Source organism: Cavia porcellus, unplaced genomic scaffold (genome assembly GCF_034190915.1).
Source record: "Cavia porcellus strain 051 isolate PalLab524CR breed Dunkin Hartley unplaced genomic scaffold, mCavPor4.1 scaffold_8, whole genome shotgun sequence".
Taxonomy (NCBI): Eukaryota; Metazoa; Chordata; class Mammalia; order Rodentia; family Caviidae; genus Cavia; species Cavia porcellus.
In genome coordinates this window covers 92,741,808-92,763,376 of record NW_026947491.1, presented here as the reverse complement: position 1 = coordinate 92,763,376, position 21,569 = coordinate 92,741,808, and the positions used below count along the sequence as shown (strand labels likewise).

Genomic DNA, 21,569 nt, shown 5'->3' with positions numbered 1-21,569 from the left:
GGGTTGTCCTGGTCACTTACTAATACACACAGACAAAGCAAATGACAAGGGCGAAGGCGGCCACACGGGGGATCTTGGCTTCACCTAGCACTGTCCCATCAGAGCAGCAGCCAGGAGAGGAGCACGGTGGCCACATCCACAGTAAACATGGCCTAGCCGGTGCTCTAGACACTGGGCAATCACGTGAGAACACCTCCTCATCGGGACAGGACAGGGAACAGGAGGGGGACTAGACATCTCCCCACCCTCTCCTCTTAGTTCAGGGGTTCGAAGAATGAAGAGGGAACCGCCCACAACAGACTCATCTGGGTGCAGATTCCTGTGTTCCCCACACATACCTTGTGATGGAGCCTCTAGCATAGTTCAGGAATCGTGGCTGCCCTGTTTCCCATGTGAACTGACCTGGAACCATTTGTCAGTCCATGGGAAGCCAGTGAGCAGTGGACCAGAGCCAAGAGGCCATCAGGTTTGGCCAGAGGCCCACGGCCACCCCGCACCGCACACTCCTCCTGGTTTCCCCACATTCCTCATGGGGTCCTGGGGGAGGTCAAGATCCAGTTGTGAAAAAAGCTTTGAAAACTTCCATAACCCAAGAAATAATTGGTTCCTGTGAACTCAGAAGCAGCCACCATTCCCCGCTTTCCCAGCAGATCTGTGGAACTCAGACCTTCAAACTTCCGCACCAGACTACAGGACAGCATTTACCAAGTCATCGCCGGTTTCCTTCTGTTCAGCTCAGGGTTCCCTGTCACAGAAAGGGCGGGACACTAGCACACGGCCTCAGGCAAAGCCACGCTGAGAGCAACCCCGTCTCCTCTCCTCAAAGTCCTCCAACTGTCCTGCATTTTTGAGCCCACTCCCAAGCTCCAGCCCGGCGTCTCCACCTGCAGGGCTCCAGCTTGATTCCAGCGCCTCTCACGTCCCAAACTGACCTGTCACTTTCTCCTCTTGGTTTTCTCTGTCTGCTGGCACCTGCGACTGGGAACCCAGACTCTGCCCAGCTGTCCCCACACACAGTCGTCTTCACGCACTGCCCCTTCCCTCTTCCCACCACCACCCTCCTCCTGTCCCCGTCTGCCACCGCTCTGGCTCAGGCCTGTGAAGAAGCGTGCACACCTGAGTTCTGCTCAGAGCCGAGTGGCTCTTACACAGGGAAGCGGACAGCACGGAGATGCCCTGGATGTTGCTGTGTGTGCTCACTGGGGACAACACCCAGGAGAGGACCAGAGACTATGCCCTGCTCTGGAACATGCTTGGGCACCTCCTTTTGGAACGCTGAGATACCCCAAGCAGTGACTGGACTGCATCCCACTGGGCTCTTTGGGGTTAGCAGTTCTTACCCCATGGCAGCCCCCCAAGGATGCAAGGCAGAAGCCGGAAGGAGCTGAGCACAGCCGGGCCTGCAGTCGGAGCCCGCCCTGGCCACCTGGCTCTGCAGGAAAATAGCTCCTCACTGATACCACTGCTGCTCAACTTTCCCGTTGCTTCCAACCAAACGTGACCTTGAGTAAGTGCAAGACCAGGGACGGATCCAGAGCCCAAGTCTGCCTGTGTTTGACACCTGTCCTTTCAACGACGGCTCCGCAGTGCAGCTTATGTGAGGCAGCAGTTCTGCAAATGGAGGAGGGCCAGGCGTCGTAAACGGGCCAGAGAAGCTCGGCTGGAGCTTTTATTCTGTCGTCTTTGCCTCCAAATTCCCAACCTACAAAATCATCTGAAAAGCAGGGGCGTGGGCCACGGCCAGGCAACCCCCAGTGCCGGGGCAGCTGAAGGTTCATCCAGGTCTTGGGGGAGGCTGCAGTAAGACCCTGACCTGATGTTCAAAACCTGCCAGAGACCATTCTTTTCCTGACTGTTACCTGGGCTGTCACACTTCTGTCCTGGGAGAATTTATGAAACCAGAATCTCCATCATTGAAGACACACAGCCTTTATCACCATCCTCTCCAGGGGGCAGGAAGGAGTCTTCTTCACCTCGTGTGCTAGGAAACCAGCAGCCCTCGTGGGCGCATCTGATCTGCCTGCCCCTTGCGGCCTGGCACTGAGCTAAAAGTACAGATGGAAATAAAAACAGGAGGCGGGCAATTTCCCATCAGTTGGAGCCTGGCTCAGGATGAAAATAGCGGGGCAGAAAACAGGGTTGGGGTAGGGTAGGGGGCCGGAGGGAGAGGGGAGCCAGCCGAGGGGAAGGAAGCAGAGCCAGCCTCTCTGATGGCCTGCCGTGCCATCGCCCTGTGCTGCAGGTCCAGTGCCCACTGTTCATATGTCCGGTCTCTTTTCTTTCCAAACCAAAGATGCTTGGCAGTCTGAATGGATCATTGTCAGGTGCCTGAGTCTCCTCAGCCATCCAAGCACGCATTTTTGGATGGAGACAGGACAAGCGGAGGACAGAGCTTGTTTTTTGAAAGCCAGGAGGCCATGACACCCCTTAAATACACCCAGTACAAAAGTACCACGTGGCGAGCCACTCTCTCCCCGCTGTAAAACTCAGTGAAATGAGGCTCTCGCCCACTCCAGAGCCAGCAAGCACCAGAGCCCAAGACCTCAAGGAGCAGGCTCGAGACATATCTGCAGGAAACTTGAGTGACGCTGACTTTGTTCCCAGACTAATAAACTGCCTCCTGTTCGCAGAATTCTTGTTTCAGTCTTGCTGTCCTGGCCTCATGCGCTGCGGAGAGAACAGCTTGCATTTCTTCCTCGGGTGTTCAGCACAATCATAGCTGTCTCTGCTCTGTGTCCTGGAGCTCAGGCGGGTGTGTGTGTGGCTGGGAGCCCACGTGCAGGAATTCGCCAGAAGAGCGCATGGCACAGGGCTCCTCCGAGCCTTGCTTTCTGGATTAGAGTTCTGACCACAATAGCTTGGCCCGATCCAGTTTACAGTCGTATAAGTAACTCCAAACTGTCGATCAGCTATTTTTTTAACTTTTAATCAGACCCACCATACAGATACCAGACCCGCTCAGTTTAGACAATTAGCATAGTTATTGACAACTCAAGCCGTGATTAAGGCTAGAGCTTGGCCTTTATAGGATCACGTTAGAGGACAAAATCAGAAGGCAAGGAGGCTTCCCTGGGTCTCCATGGATCACAGAGACGTGGAGGAAAAAATGTCCGGGATAAGAACAATCAACTGCGGTGCGATTTTACGTGTAGGAGTGTGCGCCCACTTTTCCTGGAGTCCACGCTAACCTGCACCAGACTTGCAAAGGGAGCCAGGATGCGGTGAAACGTCATGACACAGCGTCCCTCGGTAGGCTGTGGGTAACGCTGGGGTCCTGGGCCGGGGGCTGAGTAACAAGGCTCCAAAGCTTTCTCCTTCAGGAAACAGATGGCTGTATGGACTTGTTATGGAAATTAAACTTAAAGATAGTGAAAGCTTCAGCATGGTGTCCAGCATGGTACTTTTCTGGCTAAAAACTCTGTCACATGCGAGTGCAGACTGTTGAATTTGCTCTGTTCACACAAGGTTCAGGCTGAGGCCAGGGCAGAGATGCCACACAGGACTGAGGTTCTCAGTTTCTGGCTCTTTCTCCACCGGCCCACCTCTTTCTTCCCCTAGAACTTTCTTGATCATCTGGCCAAAACAATTTCAAGGTTTTTGTTGGAATGTTGTCTTCCTTGCATTGTGGCAAAGAAGGAAAAATTGATATCTTACACCTGATTGGTCATTTCCTCCAAATTTCTGTTTCCGAAAGTATTCGCCTGGCTTTGCTCACTTTCCATGATTCCCCAATAATTTTTTGTCACTTTTTCCAGATCTCATCCATAAGGGTTCCATTTTGAAGGGATTTTCTCCTTAATATCAGAAGTGAAACTTGGAATTTGACACTGTGACATCAATTTGGATAATTAGCTGAGAGCCTTACCTCAGTATTTTTGCAAAATAGCTTAGGATGTTGGCATCAAATCTATCATTAATTCTATACAAACTGAGGTATAAGCCAGGGATTTGGACTAGCCTGTGTCTGAGCAAGGCTGAGGCAGGGAGGCTTCCGGGGAGGGGGCTGGCTGTGCGGTGTGTGGCCACCAGCCGCTTACTTGGTCTTTCGCCCCTGGCCGGCTCCCCGCCCTCCCATCCTGCCCCCAGGAGTCCTGTTCATCTGTGGAGCTGCTGCTCCTAGGTAGACGGTATAAGCCCAGAAATGGAACACGATTATCTCTGTGTTTATTTTAGTCTCACTTTTAAGGACCTTATCTCCAGCAAATCCCCTGTTGCCGTTCACCATAGCGAGACACGCTAGGAAACGCCACTTTTACAGAAAAAGAGGCAATTATTTTCCCCAAAGCCATTAAACTGTCACGAAGGTATTCCGTGTTTACACAAGGGTGAGCAGAGCCCGCTGTCCCCGGCCCCCAGCGAGGAAGGGGGCGGCCGTGCAGCCCCAGCTCCACCAGCATCCCAGAGTCTGGACCGTGGGAAAAAGCATCCAGGGTGTTACGAAGAATTAGCCTTCTACTGAACTTTATTAAATTCTATCCCGAATCCCTTCCCCTTTGGAAAGGACCTTGCAGCCATTACTGCTGGAAAACAGCCCCAGGAGGCTTAGTTCCAAGTGAACCAAGCGAAGGGCCTGGAATCCACTGAGCCAGACACAGGGGCTCCTAACATGCAGACAGAGGCTGGCAGCAAAGCCCGCTCACTCAGGTCCCCCGGCACTGGCCCAAGCATGGAGCGCTTGGCAGGGCAGAGGCCTGGACAAGGGTCTCGGGGGCATGCACAGTGACAGCTCTTGAGACAGAGCCAGCCCCAGCCACCGCTCCCCCATCCTGGACTCTTTTTATTTTGCCTCTAAAGAGAAAGCCACTGGGAGACGTCAATTAGCTTCACTTCTTTGGGTCCATTTTAGTTTCTTTCCCTTTATCAAATCAAGATCGGTGACAACTGACTCTGAACTCAAAGTCTGGGTCAAATATTTAGAGGCCAGAGCGGTGAGGAGAATGTCCGAGTGACACCCCAGCCTGGGAGGCAGAGAGGGGACTGATTCACCTCGAGGTAGGAAATGCAGCTGACCTTCTGGGATGTTAAGAGGTGAGCACCCCATGCACCCCGTCCCCCTTTCCCAGATGCAAACACCAGGCACGCTCAGCAGCAGAAGCAACAGACAGGAGGCCAAAGAGCCGAGCGAGCTTTCCGGTTAGCTGTGCAACCAAGGTGGGGCGCAGGAAGAGTCAGATAGCCCACCCTGTGCGAGCTGAGAATCCCCAAGTCCCCCACACCCGCAAGCCATCCATTGGGTGTTCGGAGGACAGGCTGAGTTGATGCAGCCGAGGTACAAACAGCAGCTGAATGCTTGTAGTATTTCGGGTTGACTTTGCAGGCCAGGGGCGGGCGGTCTGAGCATCTATATGGAGGAGGACGGTATGCAATACCGCAGCTGGGGGGCTTTCCTTCTGACTTGCTTTGGAGATCCAGTATTGTTCTCCCTGATCGGTTCTGTTCCAGTTGTTTTGCTTTGGTGTGATCTTGCTGTCTGATGGAATGCACAGCTATTGTGAAGACACTAAGAGTCACTGTGGCAGCCATTGCTGCCTTCCTGCTATCCTGCTTTGAAGTTCTGTACCCACTTCAATGCTTGGGTTTGACTGGCTTTATTCTGTTTTGTTTTGTTGGGTTTCATTATCTTTAAAATTAAAAAAAGTTTTTTAAAAAAAGCAACAGACAGCAAATATTAGGGGGCTCTGTTACAGTCCTGCTTAAACCTGTGGCTTTCCCTTCACGTACACCGCCAGAAGGGAGTCCACCTAGGGGAAAGCCGCTTGCTCTGTGCAGGCCCAGCAAGCTTGGGCAAAATGCATTCTTCAGTCCTGTAAAATTTGATTTTGGCATAAAAGAGCAATCCAGAAAGTCAGGTAGACCAGGGCCACATGGTTGGGAATTCTGCAAGGGAGGCCTATGAATTCCCGAAGAAAATCAGTACTGAGCCCCTTTTCTTGATGCTTTTTAATCATTTCCGGACACATCTTTAACTGCTGGACCTACAACTTTATCAAGTTTTATTATTACTGGAGAAGCTGGATGTGGTGGGGCATGCTTGTAATCCCGGCACTCAAGAGGCCGAGGCGGAGAATCACCATGAGTTCAGGCCAGCATGGGCTGCATAGTGAGTTCAGGGTCAGCTTGAGATAAGTAGCAAGACCCTGAATCAAACATTTGAAACAAAATTCTGGACGGCAATGCGCCTTATAAATAAAAGGTTCCTGTAGTTAGTGGGATAGCACTTATTTTTTTTCTGAAAAGCTATTATCGAGTTAATCCTATAATGTCACAGCAGAATGTTGAAAAATGGCAGGCAGCATCATTATTTTAAGTGATGGTGATGCAAGGAGACACCTGTGAGAAGGAACCTTGGTGGACAGACCGACGATGGACAAGGAGGTGACCGGACCAGGACGGCCCTCGGGTACCACGTCCGGGAGCCTGGACACCTGTGTCCTGTGGTGCTGGGTGGCCTGCGGGTGAGGCCGTGTCCTCTTGGGGGTGTCACCGTTGTGATCTGCAGGCCATGAAGGGGAGGGGACTCACGGGGAGAGACAGCAGAGGCTCCTGAAAGCCAAGAGAAATGGGGATGCAGACACGGAGGAGGGGACAGGCGTGAGGGACTCGGGGAAGACACCACAGTGACAGTTGGGTGCCCTACCGGATGCTGCCAGCCTGCCCTGACTTCCCGCTTCACACCCAAGGGGATGCCCAGCCTGCGCCCGCGGGGTAAAGATGGAAACTCGGGACTTTGCCCTGGGGTGTTCTGCGGTCTGTAACTCTCACTGAGTCTCCTAATTACTCAGCATGGGCCCAGAAAGATCAGGAAGCCTGGGGGCATCAATGCTGTGTGTCCAAAGAAGCTGTGCAAGGGTGACCCCCAGAAGACCCCATCTCTGCCAAAGGTTCACTGGGGGGAGATGACGACAAGACTGAGCAAGCCCCCTCACTTCGGAGCTGATTGTGTGGGTCTAAGACACAGCAGGAGAGAACCCGCCCTGCTGCAGTTATCATCCATTTCCAGGGAAATTCACATTTCTCTGCCTGCACTAAACCCGCGCCCCTCTCTTGCATTGTCTTATGTGCCTGTACTAATTGCTGTTAAGAACAGCCACTGCTTACGGAGGATTTACCATGTTAAGGTTTTTGGCAAAGTACTTTACACTGTCTCTTCTCAACCAATCAGCCCAGACTAACTTCACGTGATGTACATCATAACCATTATCCTCATTCTCTAGACTTAGATGCTCAGAAATTAGGAATTGGTTTAAAATATTGGCAAGTTTCAGATCTAAGAATCAGGCTCCAGTCCAGCTTACTCCATGGCCAAAAACTCTTACAAGACAAAGTCTCTCGCAGAAGACTAAAACCTCTAGAAAAGCAATTTTTTTTTTTTTTTTTTTTTTTTTTTTTGTGACATAGGATGTCACCATGTAGTTCATAGCCCAGTTTGGACTTAAACTCATGGCAGTCCTCCTGCCTCAGCTCCTAAGTACTGGGATTATAGGTGTGTGTGTGTGTGTGTGTGTGTGTGTGTGTGTGTGTGTGTGACCATGTCCAATCTCTGTGGGAAATTTAAACACAAATATTTTGTGGCACTAGAGAGTAAGTAAATGCAAAAATATGCTGGGGGAGAGAGGTTGACATAAAGGAAGGCTGACATTCAAATAGGAAATCCATCTTACTGGCTTAAACAACCGAAGTACAGAACATAAAGCACAAACGCCATGATAAAATCCTGAAAGACCGTGCCCTAAATTCTGTGCATAATTCTGTCCAAATCGCTGGCTGAGCTCAGAATCATGAGGCAAACTCCAATCAGCACCACAGTGAAAGAATCCAACTCAGACCTGAGTTACAGTTGGGGGAGACAAAGTCTGCAGCCAGAGCCCAGCCACGCTCAGCGCCTGCAAGGAGAGCATCGAAGTCCACTTCCCAGAGGAAAATCTCCAAACCAGAATCTCCGCAGCACGCGGGTCCCACGCAGCCTGCCCCGCAGCCTGCGCTTACTCGATCAGCATGCGCAGAAACAGAGATTCGAAAAGAGAATCAGCAAGGAATTCCCTGAGGTGATCCAGATACCAGGGATAGTGAAAAAAATGTGAAAGCAACTTTTTAATTACACTTAAGACTGCGAGGAAATTTTTGGCATGATGAACAGAAAGATAGCAAGGCTTAGTAAAGAAGCAAAAATCATAAAATATAATCAAATACGAAGGCTAGAAATTCTAACTGTATCTGAAATAAAACTTCCCTGGGAATGATTTTCAGTGCAGCAAATACTGAACCAACGGAAATTATCCCAGCCTGAAAAATCAAGAAGAAAAGTATTTTTCTAAAAACAAGGAGAGAGGGAGGGAGGGAGAGAGAGAGAAAGAGAGACAGAGAGAGAGAGAGAGAGAGAGAGAGAGAGAGAGAGAGAGAGGCTGATCTATCAGACAGCATGAAGAGGCCTAACACAATGATGGTTGATGTCTGAGCAACAGAATGGGAAGAAGAAATTTTTAAAGAAATAGGGGATGAAATTTTCTCAAATATGTGAAAGATGAATTACAGTTCTGAGACTCTCAGTGAAATAGCATAAATACAGAGAAGCGTGTGTAGAAACACCGTAGTCAACTGATGAACTCAAAAGTAAATTCTTAAGAGCAGTTAGAGGGGGGGAAAGGGCACCTTCGTAAAAGGAACTAGAATCCCAATGAATAGTAACTGTTTCTCAAAGACCAAAAGCAGCGTCATAAAATAGTTTAAGTACTAAACAATCTTGTCTACTGGATTTCTATATTTACCAAAATTATAACTCAGGAATTTAAAAAAAGACATTTTCAAATAAAAGAAGGCAAAGGATTAATTTCTACAAGACTCACGCTACCCTCCACCAGGTAGCTGAACCTTGTCCTGCTTGAGACTGCAGGGACGCGACCCTCGAGGGCCACTTCCGTCTTCAGGAAGGAATGAAGGGGGCCAAAAAAGATAACACTAGGGGGAACCATTCATCTTCTTAATTTATTTGGGACATATAGTTGCTTAAAGCAAAAACTAAAGTATTCTGCAGTAGGGCTCAGGGCATACCTAGGTGTAATCCTTGAGGACTGTAACATGAAGGATGGGAGGGTTTTGTTGTTGTAATTCCTACAGAAATCACTAAGAAATAATACAAGGAGATTGCTGAAAGGCAAAGAAGTATGACATAGTTCTAAAAAATGTGGCTCAGGAAAGGAAGAACTGAGATAAAATATCAAAATGTACAAACAGTAATAATATAGTACCAAATTCAGCTATATCAAATATTAAACGTTAGCAGGTTAGAGACTCCAGTTAAAAGGCAGAGACTACCAGAACAAGTTTGAAATACAAGACCCAACCATATGCTACTTGCAAGAGATAAATTTTTAAATATAAAGTCACAAGTGGACTGAAAGAAAATGGGCGGGAAATTATTCGTTATGCAAATAGTGAGTACAAGAAGGCTGGACAGAGTTCATTACAGAGTGGAAGAACACTTCATACTGGGAATTGGTGCATTTGTCAGGATGACAGGAAAATCACAAGTGTGTGTACATCTCTTAACAGAGCTTGCAAAGTACACCAAGAGGGAAGGGACATAAATAAAGGGAATATTTCACAATCAGAACTCAAGATTTCAACACATCCTTCTCAGAAATTGATGGAACTTGGCAAAATACAAGAAAAGACGTAGAGGATATGATCAGCACTAAGAACCAGCTGAACCTAATCGTTATTTATGAATACAACTGTAGAATGCAGATGATTTCCTTGTGCAGTCTTTATGGCCACCAAAATAGATCACGTACGAAACCTTAATACATGTAAATACATGTAAATGATGGACAAAATGCAGATTAAAATACAGATATAAAGAAAAGCTCCAAACACTTGAGAATTAGAGACTTTGCTCCAAATAAGCCAGGCACTGAAGAAAAATCGTGCAGCAAGAGAAATGAAAACATAATTGGAAACGAGTGACAAAACATGCAAACATTTGAGTCAGGCAGCTGTGATGGGGCTCAGAGAAAGGCTTCTGGTTTTAAAGTTTATACATTTTTTAAGAAGAACGGCATGTTAGTCTTCTAGGGCTGCCATAAGTCCCGTGGACTGTGTGGTTAATGAACAGAATTCCATGTTCCCGTTATTTCGTAGACTCATATTGTGTCCATGATCAAGGTATTGCCTGGTTCTTTCTCCTGGTACTTTCCTTCCCTTCTTGGTCTGTAGGCAACCGTGTCCTCTGTGTCCCCACTCAGTCCTTCCTCTGTGTCTGTCTATATCCTGATTTCTTCTGCTTATAAAGACACTAGATTAGCCAATCATACTGGGTTGGGATTCAATGGATTTCAGAAACCTGAGAGTGTTACCAACTTTCCCCGTATTGATCCATAGAATTTACACAGTTGCATTATCACACCCTAAGGGTTTGTTTGTTTTGTATAAATTGATGAGTTTATTCTGAAATCCATGTCCAACTCGAACTTGGAAAAAGAGACAAGTAGGGAAAATGGTACACAGCTTTATAAACGGAAAGGCCTTCCAGTTGGTTGCACCTGTAAAGCCTGTGCCACGTCTGAGGCTTTACTGCGCTTCAGTCTGATAAATTAGCCTACTGCTGTTTCTTAATTGCCGGGGGAGGCCGCAAGACTCTTGAGTCAGAGACCAACAAGTGTGCATTATTCACAGCTACAGCAGTGGCCAGAGACACCACCGATGCTGGTTCTCAGGGCTCCAGTTCCCACAGGGTGACTGGCAGAGACCAGGTGACACCTGCACGAGCTGTGGTTGTAGGGAGAGGGAACCTACATCTTTTATAGTAGGCAGTAAGTTTGCTATCTGATAGGTCTGGCCAGCAGTGGCCAGCCCCCGGCCCTATTGTCAAAGCCCGAATATAGGGACCAAAGGTCCATTGCTATGCTGCAAGAGCCTAACCACAAGAACAAGGAAACACCCACTGTCACAGAGAGCCCTGCTGCAACCTCCTCCAGAGAAAGACACGCTACACAGAAAGCACGAGAGCCACCCACAGTCCATGACCAAAACAATACCTGTCCCTCTCTTTTAACTGTTGATAAAAACCCTGCTCAGCCCTGCCCTAGGTGCCCTGCCCTGGTCTGCTGGGTAAAGTGCCACTTCTGCTTCCGTTGATTAAAACCCCTTGTGTCGACCTCACAGTGTGTGTCCTGGTTCTTGGCATGGGGTTCGGTCACTTCATCATGACCCTTTGCACTCAAGAATCCTATCATCTGCACTGGACCTCACACTGAACCAAGCTGCCTCCTTGCTTGACACAGACACTAACTTTTCCAAGACACCATAATGCCAGCATTTGGGGAAAACTGTGTAGAGTGTCGGCGAATCTTCTCATCGTGGGAACGAAAATGTGAGAGACAACACTGTCTTCCAACCACCCACCTGACGAACCTGTTATGGTTTAGACTCAGGAAGTCCCTCAGCTCCGTGTGTTTAGAGGTGACTGGATCGTGGGAGGCGTAGCTGACTTGCTGCTAGGAAATGGGGCCTGCTTGGAGGTGACTCGCAGGGCCTGGGACCTGGACGGGGATATCTTGTCCCCACTCCTCCCTTCTCATTCTGCTTTGTGCTCGCCATGGCTTGAACATCTTTCCTGCACCAGATCCTTGCCGTTCCTGCTTTGAAGCAGCAGACCATGGACTTAGCCCTCTAAAAACCATTTGTTATATGAGCTTCTAAGCTGGGGGCTCAGATAATGGTCTCAGTGACAAGAAAGTGACTAAGGCATTTCCTGAAAGAAATAAGAAACAGCTCTAAAACACTCCTAGAAGAATTTTTATAGCAGCTCTAGTCATAATAATTAAAAACTGGAAGCACCTGAGGTAGCCATCCATAGAAGTGTGGAAATTCAAACTGTGGTCTACACAAACACATAAAATACACCTCACCAGTGAGATGGGGTACACAATACCATGGACAAATCTCAAAAACAATGCATTGAGTGAAAGAAACGTCACACACAAAAGACGACCCATCACTCCAAACCCATTAAATAAATCCCAGGGAGGAAGAAGCAACCCCAGCTGGGAAGGCAGTGCTGCCCCCGAGGTGCGGGGCAGAGCAGGGCTGGTGAGAGTGAGGGGTGTGCTGGGTCCGCGGCATTCCTCCACGTCAGGGGACAGCACACTGAAGATGGCGCTGTCCTCACACGGACACTGCCCCAGTGGAAAAGAGCTTAAACAAAATCCACCCAGAAGATTTGGGCAGATTGTTCTGGTTTCTGCAGCTTATTGTGAAATGCATATAAATGAATTGATGGAGGATGGACAGATAAAGAATACGGAAACAACTGCTGTAAACTCTAAGGGTGTAGAACCTAGGAATGACTTTATGTTTCCAGTTTTTGAAAACTATTGGGGGAGTAGTTTTTAAAAATTGCCTACACCTAACCAAATGAAAAAAAGACCTCAAACATATTTAGTTCCAAGGCCCGATTTCTCAACGATTTCACATGATTTCTTTCTTATAATGAAAGAAGCTCAGAGTCTTGGTTACTTTCCTCATTGCTGAGACAAAATATCCAACACCCAAAAGTAAAGAAGGGAAGGTTTATTTAGCTCACAGTTTGTGGAGGTTTCAGTCCTTAATCAGCCGGCTCCAAGTCAGAGTGGACCATGGCAGAGAGCAGCAGTGCCTGGTGGACAGAAGACAGCAAAAGCAGCAAGAAAAACAGAAGAGCAGAAAGGGAGGAGCAAGACAGGAGACTTTCTGCCCCTTATAATGTATGTAGGTCACACCTACCTGGGGTGAGTGTAACACACTCATAATCCCAGCACTGGACCATGAATCAGTCACAAATTCTAGAAGCCTGCCTCCATGACTGCATGAGGCTTTGAGGGGACATCCAGACCCAAACCATAACACGGAGCTTCCTGTGAATGAAGCTGAGCTACGCTTGTCCCCATCAACCCCACACAACCCCCCACCTCCTCACCTCTGTGCATGCTGTTCCCCAACCTGTAAAACCCATTTCTGACAATTCATGGGCAATCCCTCCCAAACCAACCAGCAGAAAACCCGTTACCTTCCCTGGGGGCCTCAGCATTTATTTACGCTGCCCAACACCAGGGACATTTGGATTCCAGGGGGCATCACCTCCTTCCCACCACATGGGCAGAGAACACCTGGGACTCATCGGTTTCTGGCCACTGTGGCTGTTGGTTGTGCTGCTGTGTGGCCTCAAAAACCTGGCCCTGCAGGTGTTCATTCTGGCTGCCGTGACATCTCTGCAGCTACCGCAGCTCTTCCCTGACGAGTAATCGCTATGGGCAGAATCTTAAATGTCCTAAAAAGGCGCTACTGGGAGATGATGGAACCTTGAAGAGACAGGACCTTGTGGGAGGCCTCTTTTAGGTCCCTGAGATGGGGCAGACGAGGAGAGGGGACCAAGGCTCCTTCCCTCCATGGCCTCCCTGGGAGGGGCACGGTTTTGCCCCACCACACCCTTGCACTGTGATGACTACTGTGCCACAAGACCAAAGCAGCAGAACCAACAAACATAGACCAAAGCTAACAAAGCTCTCGGCCAAATAAACCTGCACTTTTCACAAGTTACTGCCTGTGGTATCTGAACAGAAAACTGACACTGATTTTAGTCACTCAAGGCTGAACTCTGGTGTGCTGAGGCTTACAGGACCGGGGTGGTCGAGCTTCCCTTCAGCTTTCAGACCCGACCCTGCCCAGAAGCACTGAGACAGGATGACTTACGATGTCTGCCGGCTGTTGGACTCAAAATTTCTATCTTTTTCTGCAAAACTTACTCATTTTTGTTATATTTTTAACACACAAACTCGCTTATGACCTTTTCAGCAGATTGTGAGGCTCTGTGCTGCACTCTCACCTAAGAAGTAGCAATCACACTCTTCCTACTAAGAGTGCTAATAATCAGTATTGAGGACCCCAAAGGGATTCTTCTTCCAAGGTCAATGTCCAAGATATTGTGAGATTCCTACACGCACCCAGCAGAGAAAATGCTGGAAGGTGGAGAATGGAGATGTGCATGAGATATCACCTTCCACGATTCCAGATGCAGCACGTGACATCTCAACTGCAGGAGAAAACATAAAACACACCCACAATGTTCACCTCCCGTGGTTTCCCCCGCCCCTCTGTACGGCTGCCTCCAGTGCTGTAGTGGTTTACATTCCCACCAACAATGTGGAAGGGTTCTTTTCCAAAGCCTCATTAACATGTGCCATCACTGATTTCTTGGTGACAGCCATTCTTTCTGGGGTAAGATGACACCTTGATGTTGTATTTGCATTTCCATGTATGTATAATTCACTTCTCCGTTTCACTGCAAGGTAGAACCCTATTGTACACATCATGCATCCTTTTATGGTCATTTCTGTTGTCCATTTTTTTATTTGGGGGGTTCTGATTTTTTCTGAGTGCTTTATGTATTCTAGACAGTTACCTCTGTCTGAGAGGTAACTGATGGAAGTTTTTTCTCCTTCTGTAAGTCATCTTCACTCTGCTGTGCCAAGCACCAAACTGAGATGCTACATCTGTGTGGCAAGAAAGACAGCACTGCCCTGGGCTTGCGGGGCTCTGGTCCGGATCAGTGTGCAAAGCACTGAGGGTGGACTCGTCAGAGGCATGTGCCTCACCAGAGGAGGCCGGCGGGACTTTGCAAAGACAGCTTTACCTAAATTCAGGCTTGCAGTGTGTGTTGGAATTGAGCGAGCAAAGAGGAAAGAAAAATTTACCACGGGGGAGACCAGCAAAGAGCGAGTCACGGCTGGGGAAGAGGAGGAAAGCGAAGGCCGGAGGGCAGTGGGCTACCGAGACAGAGGCCAGCAGAGAGGTAACGGCCACCCTTCTTTGGGGGCTTATGGAGCTGTGCTAAGTCTGAGAAAACTGAACCCCGAGCTGCACCAAGGAATGTGCTTGGGCTGCGGAAGCAGTCCAGGCCCGGTCAGTCCTGGTCCTCACCGCTCAGGCTGTAAGTCGGCACCTGCCCGCTGACTTCCGGAGGACAGAACGAGGGTGGCCGCTCCTGCAGGCTGAGGATGACAGGCACAGGACAAAGCTTGGATGGGACTCATGCCTGAGCCATCCCTGAGCAGCAGAAACAGCAGGGAAACGCGTTGGTGCTTCTTACCACCAGTGACTGCTGAGGCTAATTAACCACTGACTGCTGCTGGGTAGGAGTCAGGAGGAGCCTTTTCCCCAGACCTGCTGGTCTAACCTGCTGGAGGCCGGCTTCACTGCAACACCAGGAGCGGGCCTGGCTGAAAGTGATGAGTGCCCTTTGGAAAAAAATAACATTTTGATAAAGCCCCTCCCAGTGAGCCTCCAGGTCAGAAGAGAGGGGGTTTCTTCGTGTCTTCTTACAAGAAAGCCAGAGCTCTCCCTAGGCTCCAAGTCACCGAGCTGGAGGGGCCTCTTCTGATTACAGATCAAATAAATAACCTGCGGGTGTCTCTGGCTCTTCATGAGGGAGCCTGCTTCCTCCTGCTGCTGCTGCGGCTGCTTAGGGTCCAGCTCTCTCCTCCAGCCCCGTGTGTGTCTCCTTATTCCAGCTGCTGCCCCTCTTTTGCTTGCTGTAGGCCACCAAACATCATGACAGGGGCCCAGGCTACATGCAGGTCCTCTACGCTGCCCAGAAAACAGGTGTCGGGGTGCTTTACACAGTCACTTGACCCCTGGGTGGGTGGTTGGTTGGTTGGCTGACCTACTGAATCTGTCTTTCTCAGTGGCACAAATGCCTTTCTGGCAAACACAATGTTGTGAGCTCGATCCCTGGAACAACAACAAAAATATTGTCTTTCCTGTCATTTATCTAAGCCTTTGTTTTCTTGATTGGAAAATGCTTCAGGATGAAAAGAAAAATTTTAAAAAAGAATAAAGAGAAAGAGATCAAGGAAGGGAGGGAGAAAGGAAGAAAAGTGAATTTCAATAAGCACAGAATGCAGAACAGTCTGTTTTATTGCACAGATTACCTAAGGTGTTCATCTCCTGGTGACTTCCAGGAGACTGGATTCCCTCGAAGGAACAGGACAAGAAGCGGGCCAGGAAGAGGCCCAGCAGGGCAGCCCCGAGGTCTGAGGCGGCGGCTGTGGGGTCAAGCCCAGGGGGGTTGTCATCCTCAGGGCCTGCTGCCCACCCGCAGCCTCCCTGGGAATACAGATGCCATGGTGGGTGCTAAGGTTCAGATCCTGAGCACCCCCTAAGTCTCATGTGCACAGAGGTGGGGCTCAGGAGGAAGACTGGAGGGTGTGAGGCTGTACTCGCTGACCCATTCACTCACTGCTAAGTGCAGGGCTGAATGTGCTGTTTGGAGGTGGGGCCTGGTAGGAAGTGTGGCCTGAAAAGGCGTCTTTGCCCCAGATCCTCTCCCTTCCTCTGTTTCCTTTTGCTTTCTGTGTCTTTCTGTCTCTCTGTCTCTGTCTCTGTCTCTGTCTCTGTCTCTGTCTCTGTCTCTCTCTCCTTCCATGGGGTGAACAACTCCCCTCCCTCCCACAAGGCCATTTCTGCCTTGGCGCTAGCCAAATCTGCATGGACGGAATCCTCTGAAACCATGAGCCAGAATAAATGTCCTCTCTTTTAAATCATGGGTGTCAGGTATTTTGTTCCAGTGACCAGAAAGGGACAAACAGTAAGGGAACACAGACAGATGTCAGCAGCCGGGGTATGCACTAGAGCTCAGCCAGCACGGTCAGGGCAGCAGGGCGCTTGGAGACTGAAAAGGAGCAGCTGCAGAACCAAGGACAGCGAGCTTCTCTCTGTCTCCCCGAGGAAATCAGCACAACACCTGCATAGCCACCAGCATCTGTACAAGCGCGACACACACTTGTGCATGCTGCACACATGCACACACATGCACGCACACACACTAGTAACCGCTAACCAGTATGCCCGTGATTACTAAGGATGGACAGAGCCTGCCTTTAACTGTGTCTGCCTCCTATGCCAATTTTATTCACAATTATATTAAAGAAAGCATAATTAGGATTTTCATATCCAGGTAGACTTTTAAAAGGTCGGAAAACAAGAAAAGGAACCAAGCTCTCATATAAAGGTGGAAATTCTTCATCATAACAACTCCACTTTAAAAGGTATTAATTGTACACTCAAGATATAACTGAATGTATCCAGAGATGTGTATGCAAGAGTGCTGGTAGCAAGGTAACTTGTAATAGAAATATGCTAAATATCCAACAATAGGTATTGGTTAAATCACGGTGTAACGTAGACCTCAAGTCTTCCTGGGCCTTTATAAATTACACTGTTGGAAAGCATTCATGTAAGCCATCAAGAAATACCTGTTTGGCATCTATAATATACGAAGTATGATCAAGAGAGGAGACAGCAATGTATAAAGTTGTGGCGCTAATATGCTTGAATGTTTTTTAAAATCCATAAATATCTATTAAAATGAAAGATACCAACATGCTAATCAATGTTAGGTTGGTGCTTTAAATATTTTTATGTATAATAAGCATGTGTAAATTGTATACTCAGCAAAGAGTAATATGATATTTTTAAAGCAAAGCCAATGCTTTCTATCCATCCACAATGGATCTGACTTTGATATGACAATGCCCTAATTAGGTAACAATTTGTAATTAGTAAGCAGCTAAGTTTAGACCTTTCCATTAACACAAAACAACAGCTAACAACTAACATGCTGACCACCGGGTGGCCGCAGGGGAACTCTACAGTGACTGCCACCCAGCTCCAGGCCTTTCCACAAAACCCAATCCGGAAGGCAAGCCCAGCTGCGGACAAGAGCGAGCACAGAAACAGGAGGGCTTCCTCTCCTGGGCACCTGGGCACGGTGCACCATGCCGCTAATGTCCCGGAAGGCCTTGCCGCGGACGACTGCCCAGCGGCCTCTGCAGAAGTCTGCTGTGTGCAGAGCCGGTGAGGGCTGCCCAACCCCAGGGAGGTGTCGATCCCTCTGCGATGCGGATTACATCTCAGCTACCCAGGGGAAGATCAGAGAGCCCAGGACCCACAGGCCCTTGATCAGGTGCTCTGGGGAAAGGTGGGAAGCATGGGCATCCTTTCTCCCAGGGAGAGAAAAGGGAGGAAGTGACACACTACAGGCAGCGCCCGAGCCTGATGGGCAGCCCCGGTCCTGAGGCCCCGCCTTCCCGAGGCTTAACTTTCAAAAGATTTTCATCGCTCTTAGCCCACACGTGCCAGGCTAATGATCATTTTCACGAGGGGATTCAGGGCGCGGACACGAGACACCCGAAGCCCTTTCACGTTTCCTCCGGCTCCGTCCCTCGGGTCCCTGACCATCTGCAGAACCTCCACCTCCCTGCTTCCTGTGATCTACCTTTGGCTGTGCTCTTTAGCTAATCCTGTTCACTGCTTTACACTGCACTTCAAACTCCCCGCCAGCCAAGGACACTGTCCTGCAAAATGCCTTCACCAACACCCAGGTGCATTAAGGGTGGGGTGCAGGAGTTGACCCCCGAGTCTCTGAGGTTGAAGTCTGGAGCTAGAAATGAGCTCATTATAACCTCGGGTAGGTTGTCAGCTTCCGGAGAACGTGCTTGGATCTTGTCTGGATTAAAGGTGCACCGCTCCGGGCTGGGCTGGGGCCGTGTTGCTGGGGACTCGGGAAGAGCAGATCTCACACCCAGCGGGTATTGGCCCCGGCCCCCAGGCCAAGCTCTGTGAACCACTGGGCACCTCTGCTGCTGTGCCTCCACTTCCTGGTGCAGGAGCAGGTGGGCGCTTCTCCTCACCAGTGACCTTAGAGCTTTCGGTCCTTGGTTCTCCTGCGTCGTGACGCTGAGCCAAACAGCCCACAACCTGTGGGCAGCGATAGCATCCAACATCGTGCTCGCCCCGGAAAGCCCAGCTCTCACTGGTGTCTCCGCCTCCTCCGTCCTCCCCTGGCTTCCCTAAGCCTCTTCTGCGCCACAGGTTCTGGGCTGAGCCCGTTCTCTCTGGGAACCTCATCGGGACTCTGCCTTGGCTCTGTGCATGACTCTCTTCCGCTGTCATCTCCAGAAGCTTCCTCGTGGGACCCCCCAGGGGCGGCAGGTCTTCCCCCAACCTCTAATTGTGTGTGTGCTTTATAAAAGTTTCTGTTAGCTAACGTCTACCCTCGTCTTAGGGGTGGGTACACGTAGGAACACGTCTTAACTCTTTTCCTCCCACTCTCTCCTCTCTCTGCTCCCTTCCATCACTTGGTTCCCTTTCCGTTCATGAAACATCTATTTCTGTTTCCCATTGTATTTTTTATAAATTCTCTGTGCTCTGGGTTTCTCTTAGAGGTTATGTGATAGACATTGTCTTATTTATGCCACTTAACATTATGATCTTAAGGTACATCCATTTGCCGACAAATCACTGAAGTTTATTCTTTTTTGTGTCACAGTAATACTCCAGTGTGTAAACACCACATTGTCTTTATCATCTGTTGATGGACACACGGGACAGTTCCAGATTTAGCTGTAATGAGTCATTCTGCACGGATCTCTGTAATATGATGAAACTTTCAGGAAGACACTGGGTTGAATGGAATTTCTGGTTTTAGCTTTCTGAGCCTTTCCCACCAGAATCGCCTCCTTATAGGCAGGCAGGCTATGCTGCATCTCTGTCCCCGCTGGAAGCCCACTCAGAAACAACGGACTGAATACAGCGATGGAGGACACGGCTCCTGTGCTCCATCCAGCTCAGCGCCGTGAGGCTTCCTTGCACTGTTTCTGTCCAAACACCCTATTGGCCCTGTGTATAAACACAGTCATCACCGCACTGGTTCTGGGACCTCCTTAGATATAAAAATCTGTGGATGCACAAGTGCCTCACATAAAATAACAGAACCTGCGTGCGACCCGTGCCCATCCTCCCTGTATACTTCACAGGCTGGTTCACCGTGTGTAACATCAGCACATGTAATGCAGACGGTGTAGTCATGGACGCCCAGGGTTGTACTATATCGCTTGAGGACCAACAAGAAAAAGAAGCTGGCATGTGTAGTGAGCAATTTTGTTTCAAACCTTTTCAGTCTAAAGTTAGTTGAGCTCACAGAGGGACACAGGGGCTTGAATATGCACACATGCATATCTGAAAATTTGGCTCCTGGGCCGGGGATACAGCTCAGTGGCTCAGCACCTGCTGGGAAAATGCCAGGCCCCAAGTTCCATTCCCTGTATCAGCAACAGCAGAAAAAAATTGGCTCTTGCTACATACAGTGTTCTGTGATCTTCAGCCTTCACTTGCACAGAACGAGGGAAACGTTCCCTCTTAAAATCGGACATGCCGTGACTGTGAGCCAAAAGCAACCTTTCTCCTTGTCAGTCTGTTATCCCCAGGTGTCTTGTTACAGTAACAGAAAGCCAAGCAACAGAACTGCACGGGAACGTCCTGACCTAACTCTCCCAGCACCACAAAGGTGCCTGTCCTGACACAGGGTGAACTGTGTGGGGCCTTCTGGACTCTGAACAGAGCTGGGAATTCACCCCGAGTGCCTCGAGGAGCACGGATGCACACTGCAGAGGATTCGGATGTGGTTACCTTTGAGTTTCCAAATGCTTATCCAGCTGCCCCGCCCAGGAAGTGGTCTGGAGGATGCAAGAAGGAGGCAGATGCCACAGTGCAGACAGAGAGGATTCCACAGCGGAGCTCTGGAAACCGAGGTCAGGAGAGGATGAGCCTTTTGCTGGAGCTCCCCTCAGCACGGGATCTCAGACCTCAGCACGGGCTCTCCAGCTTCAACACTGTTTCCTTACCCTCTGCACACAGAAACAATGGTTAAAAACAAGAACTTGCGATGCACGAGAAAAAAATACTTCCTGATTCCGACCCCATGAACACGCCCAGGCCAGTGTTACTCCCAGGATGCTCTGCGTTCGCGGATGCAGCCTGCTGTCTTCCAGAAGCAGGCACAGTGGACCCATCTGCAGGGGACAAGAATGGAGTCATTATGATAATGAGGCAGGCCCTGGCCAGGGACAGGGACACTGGAGCAGCAGATGAGGTGCAGGGGGCGCTCTCTGGTCTGGGAGTCTGGCACACAGTGCGAGATGCAGGGATGGAGGGTGGCCGTTGTGGATTGAGATGCTGAGTTTCAAAGCACACAGATGACCAGCGGGCCTGTCCCGCCCTGGGTGTCCCCAGGCTACCAGAAAGGCCAGCAAAGCTTTCGATGACAGGGTTTCTGATGAATCTCGAGCTATGAGGACCTTGTGGTGAGGACCAGACTTTGGCCACCTGAGCGGGTGCTGCAGGGTGAGAGAGTTTTGCTCCTTTGGGAGGAAACCAAGGTGGAAAGGACGCTTCCTCTCCACAGCCGGAGGGCACGCACGGGGCGCCCTGGGCCGGAGAAGAATTGGAATTCAGCAAGGGCACTTGACAGCGCTGAAATTTATGCCAGGCTGGGAGGAGATAGTACCCCACGTTTTTAAACAGTTTTGATCAGAGGAGAAAAATGGGAAACTGGTCTGCAGCTAATGAGGCCCTGATGTCCCTTTTACAGTGCTTGGTGTAAACTGCCAGTGCGCTTGTACTTTTGACAGCCCCTGTGTCGGGAAGGAACACAAACAGTCCCCAGTTTGTGCCGTGTACGGGGAAGCCGTGGAGATCCT

The 21,569-nt window shown here is 49.5% G+C and overlaps 1 long non-coding RNA gene across 1 annotated transcript in view; it reads right to left on the bottom strand.

Moving 5' to 3' along the window:
• Nucleotides 1-21,569, bottom strand: part of LOC134477421 (uncharacterized) — a 79,862-nt gene that overhangs the window by 20,006 nt on the left and 38,287 nt on the right. The window contains exon 4 of the long non-coding RNA XR_010049488.1: nt 20,500-20,717. This is a non-coding gene — a long non-coding RNA (uncharacterized LOC134477421). The remainder of the gene's footprint in view (nt 1-20,499; nt 20,718-21,569) is intronic.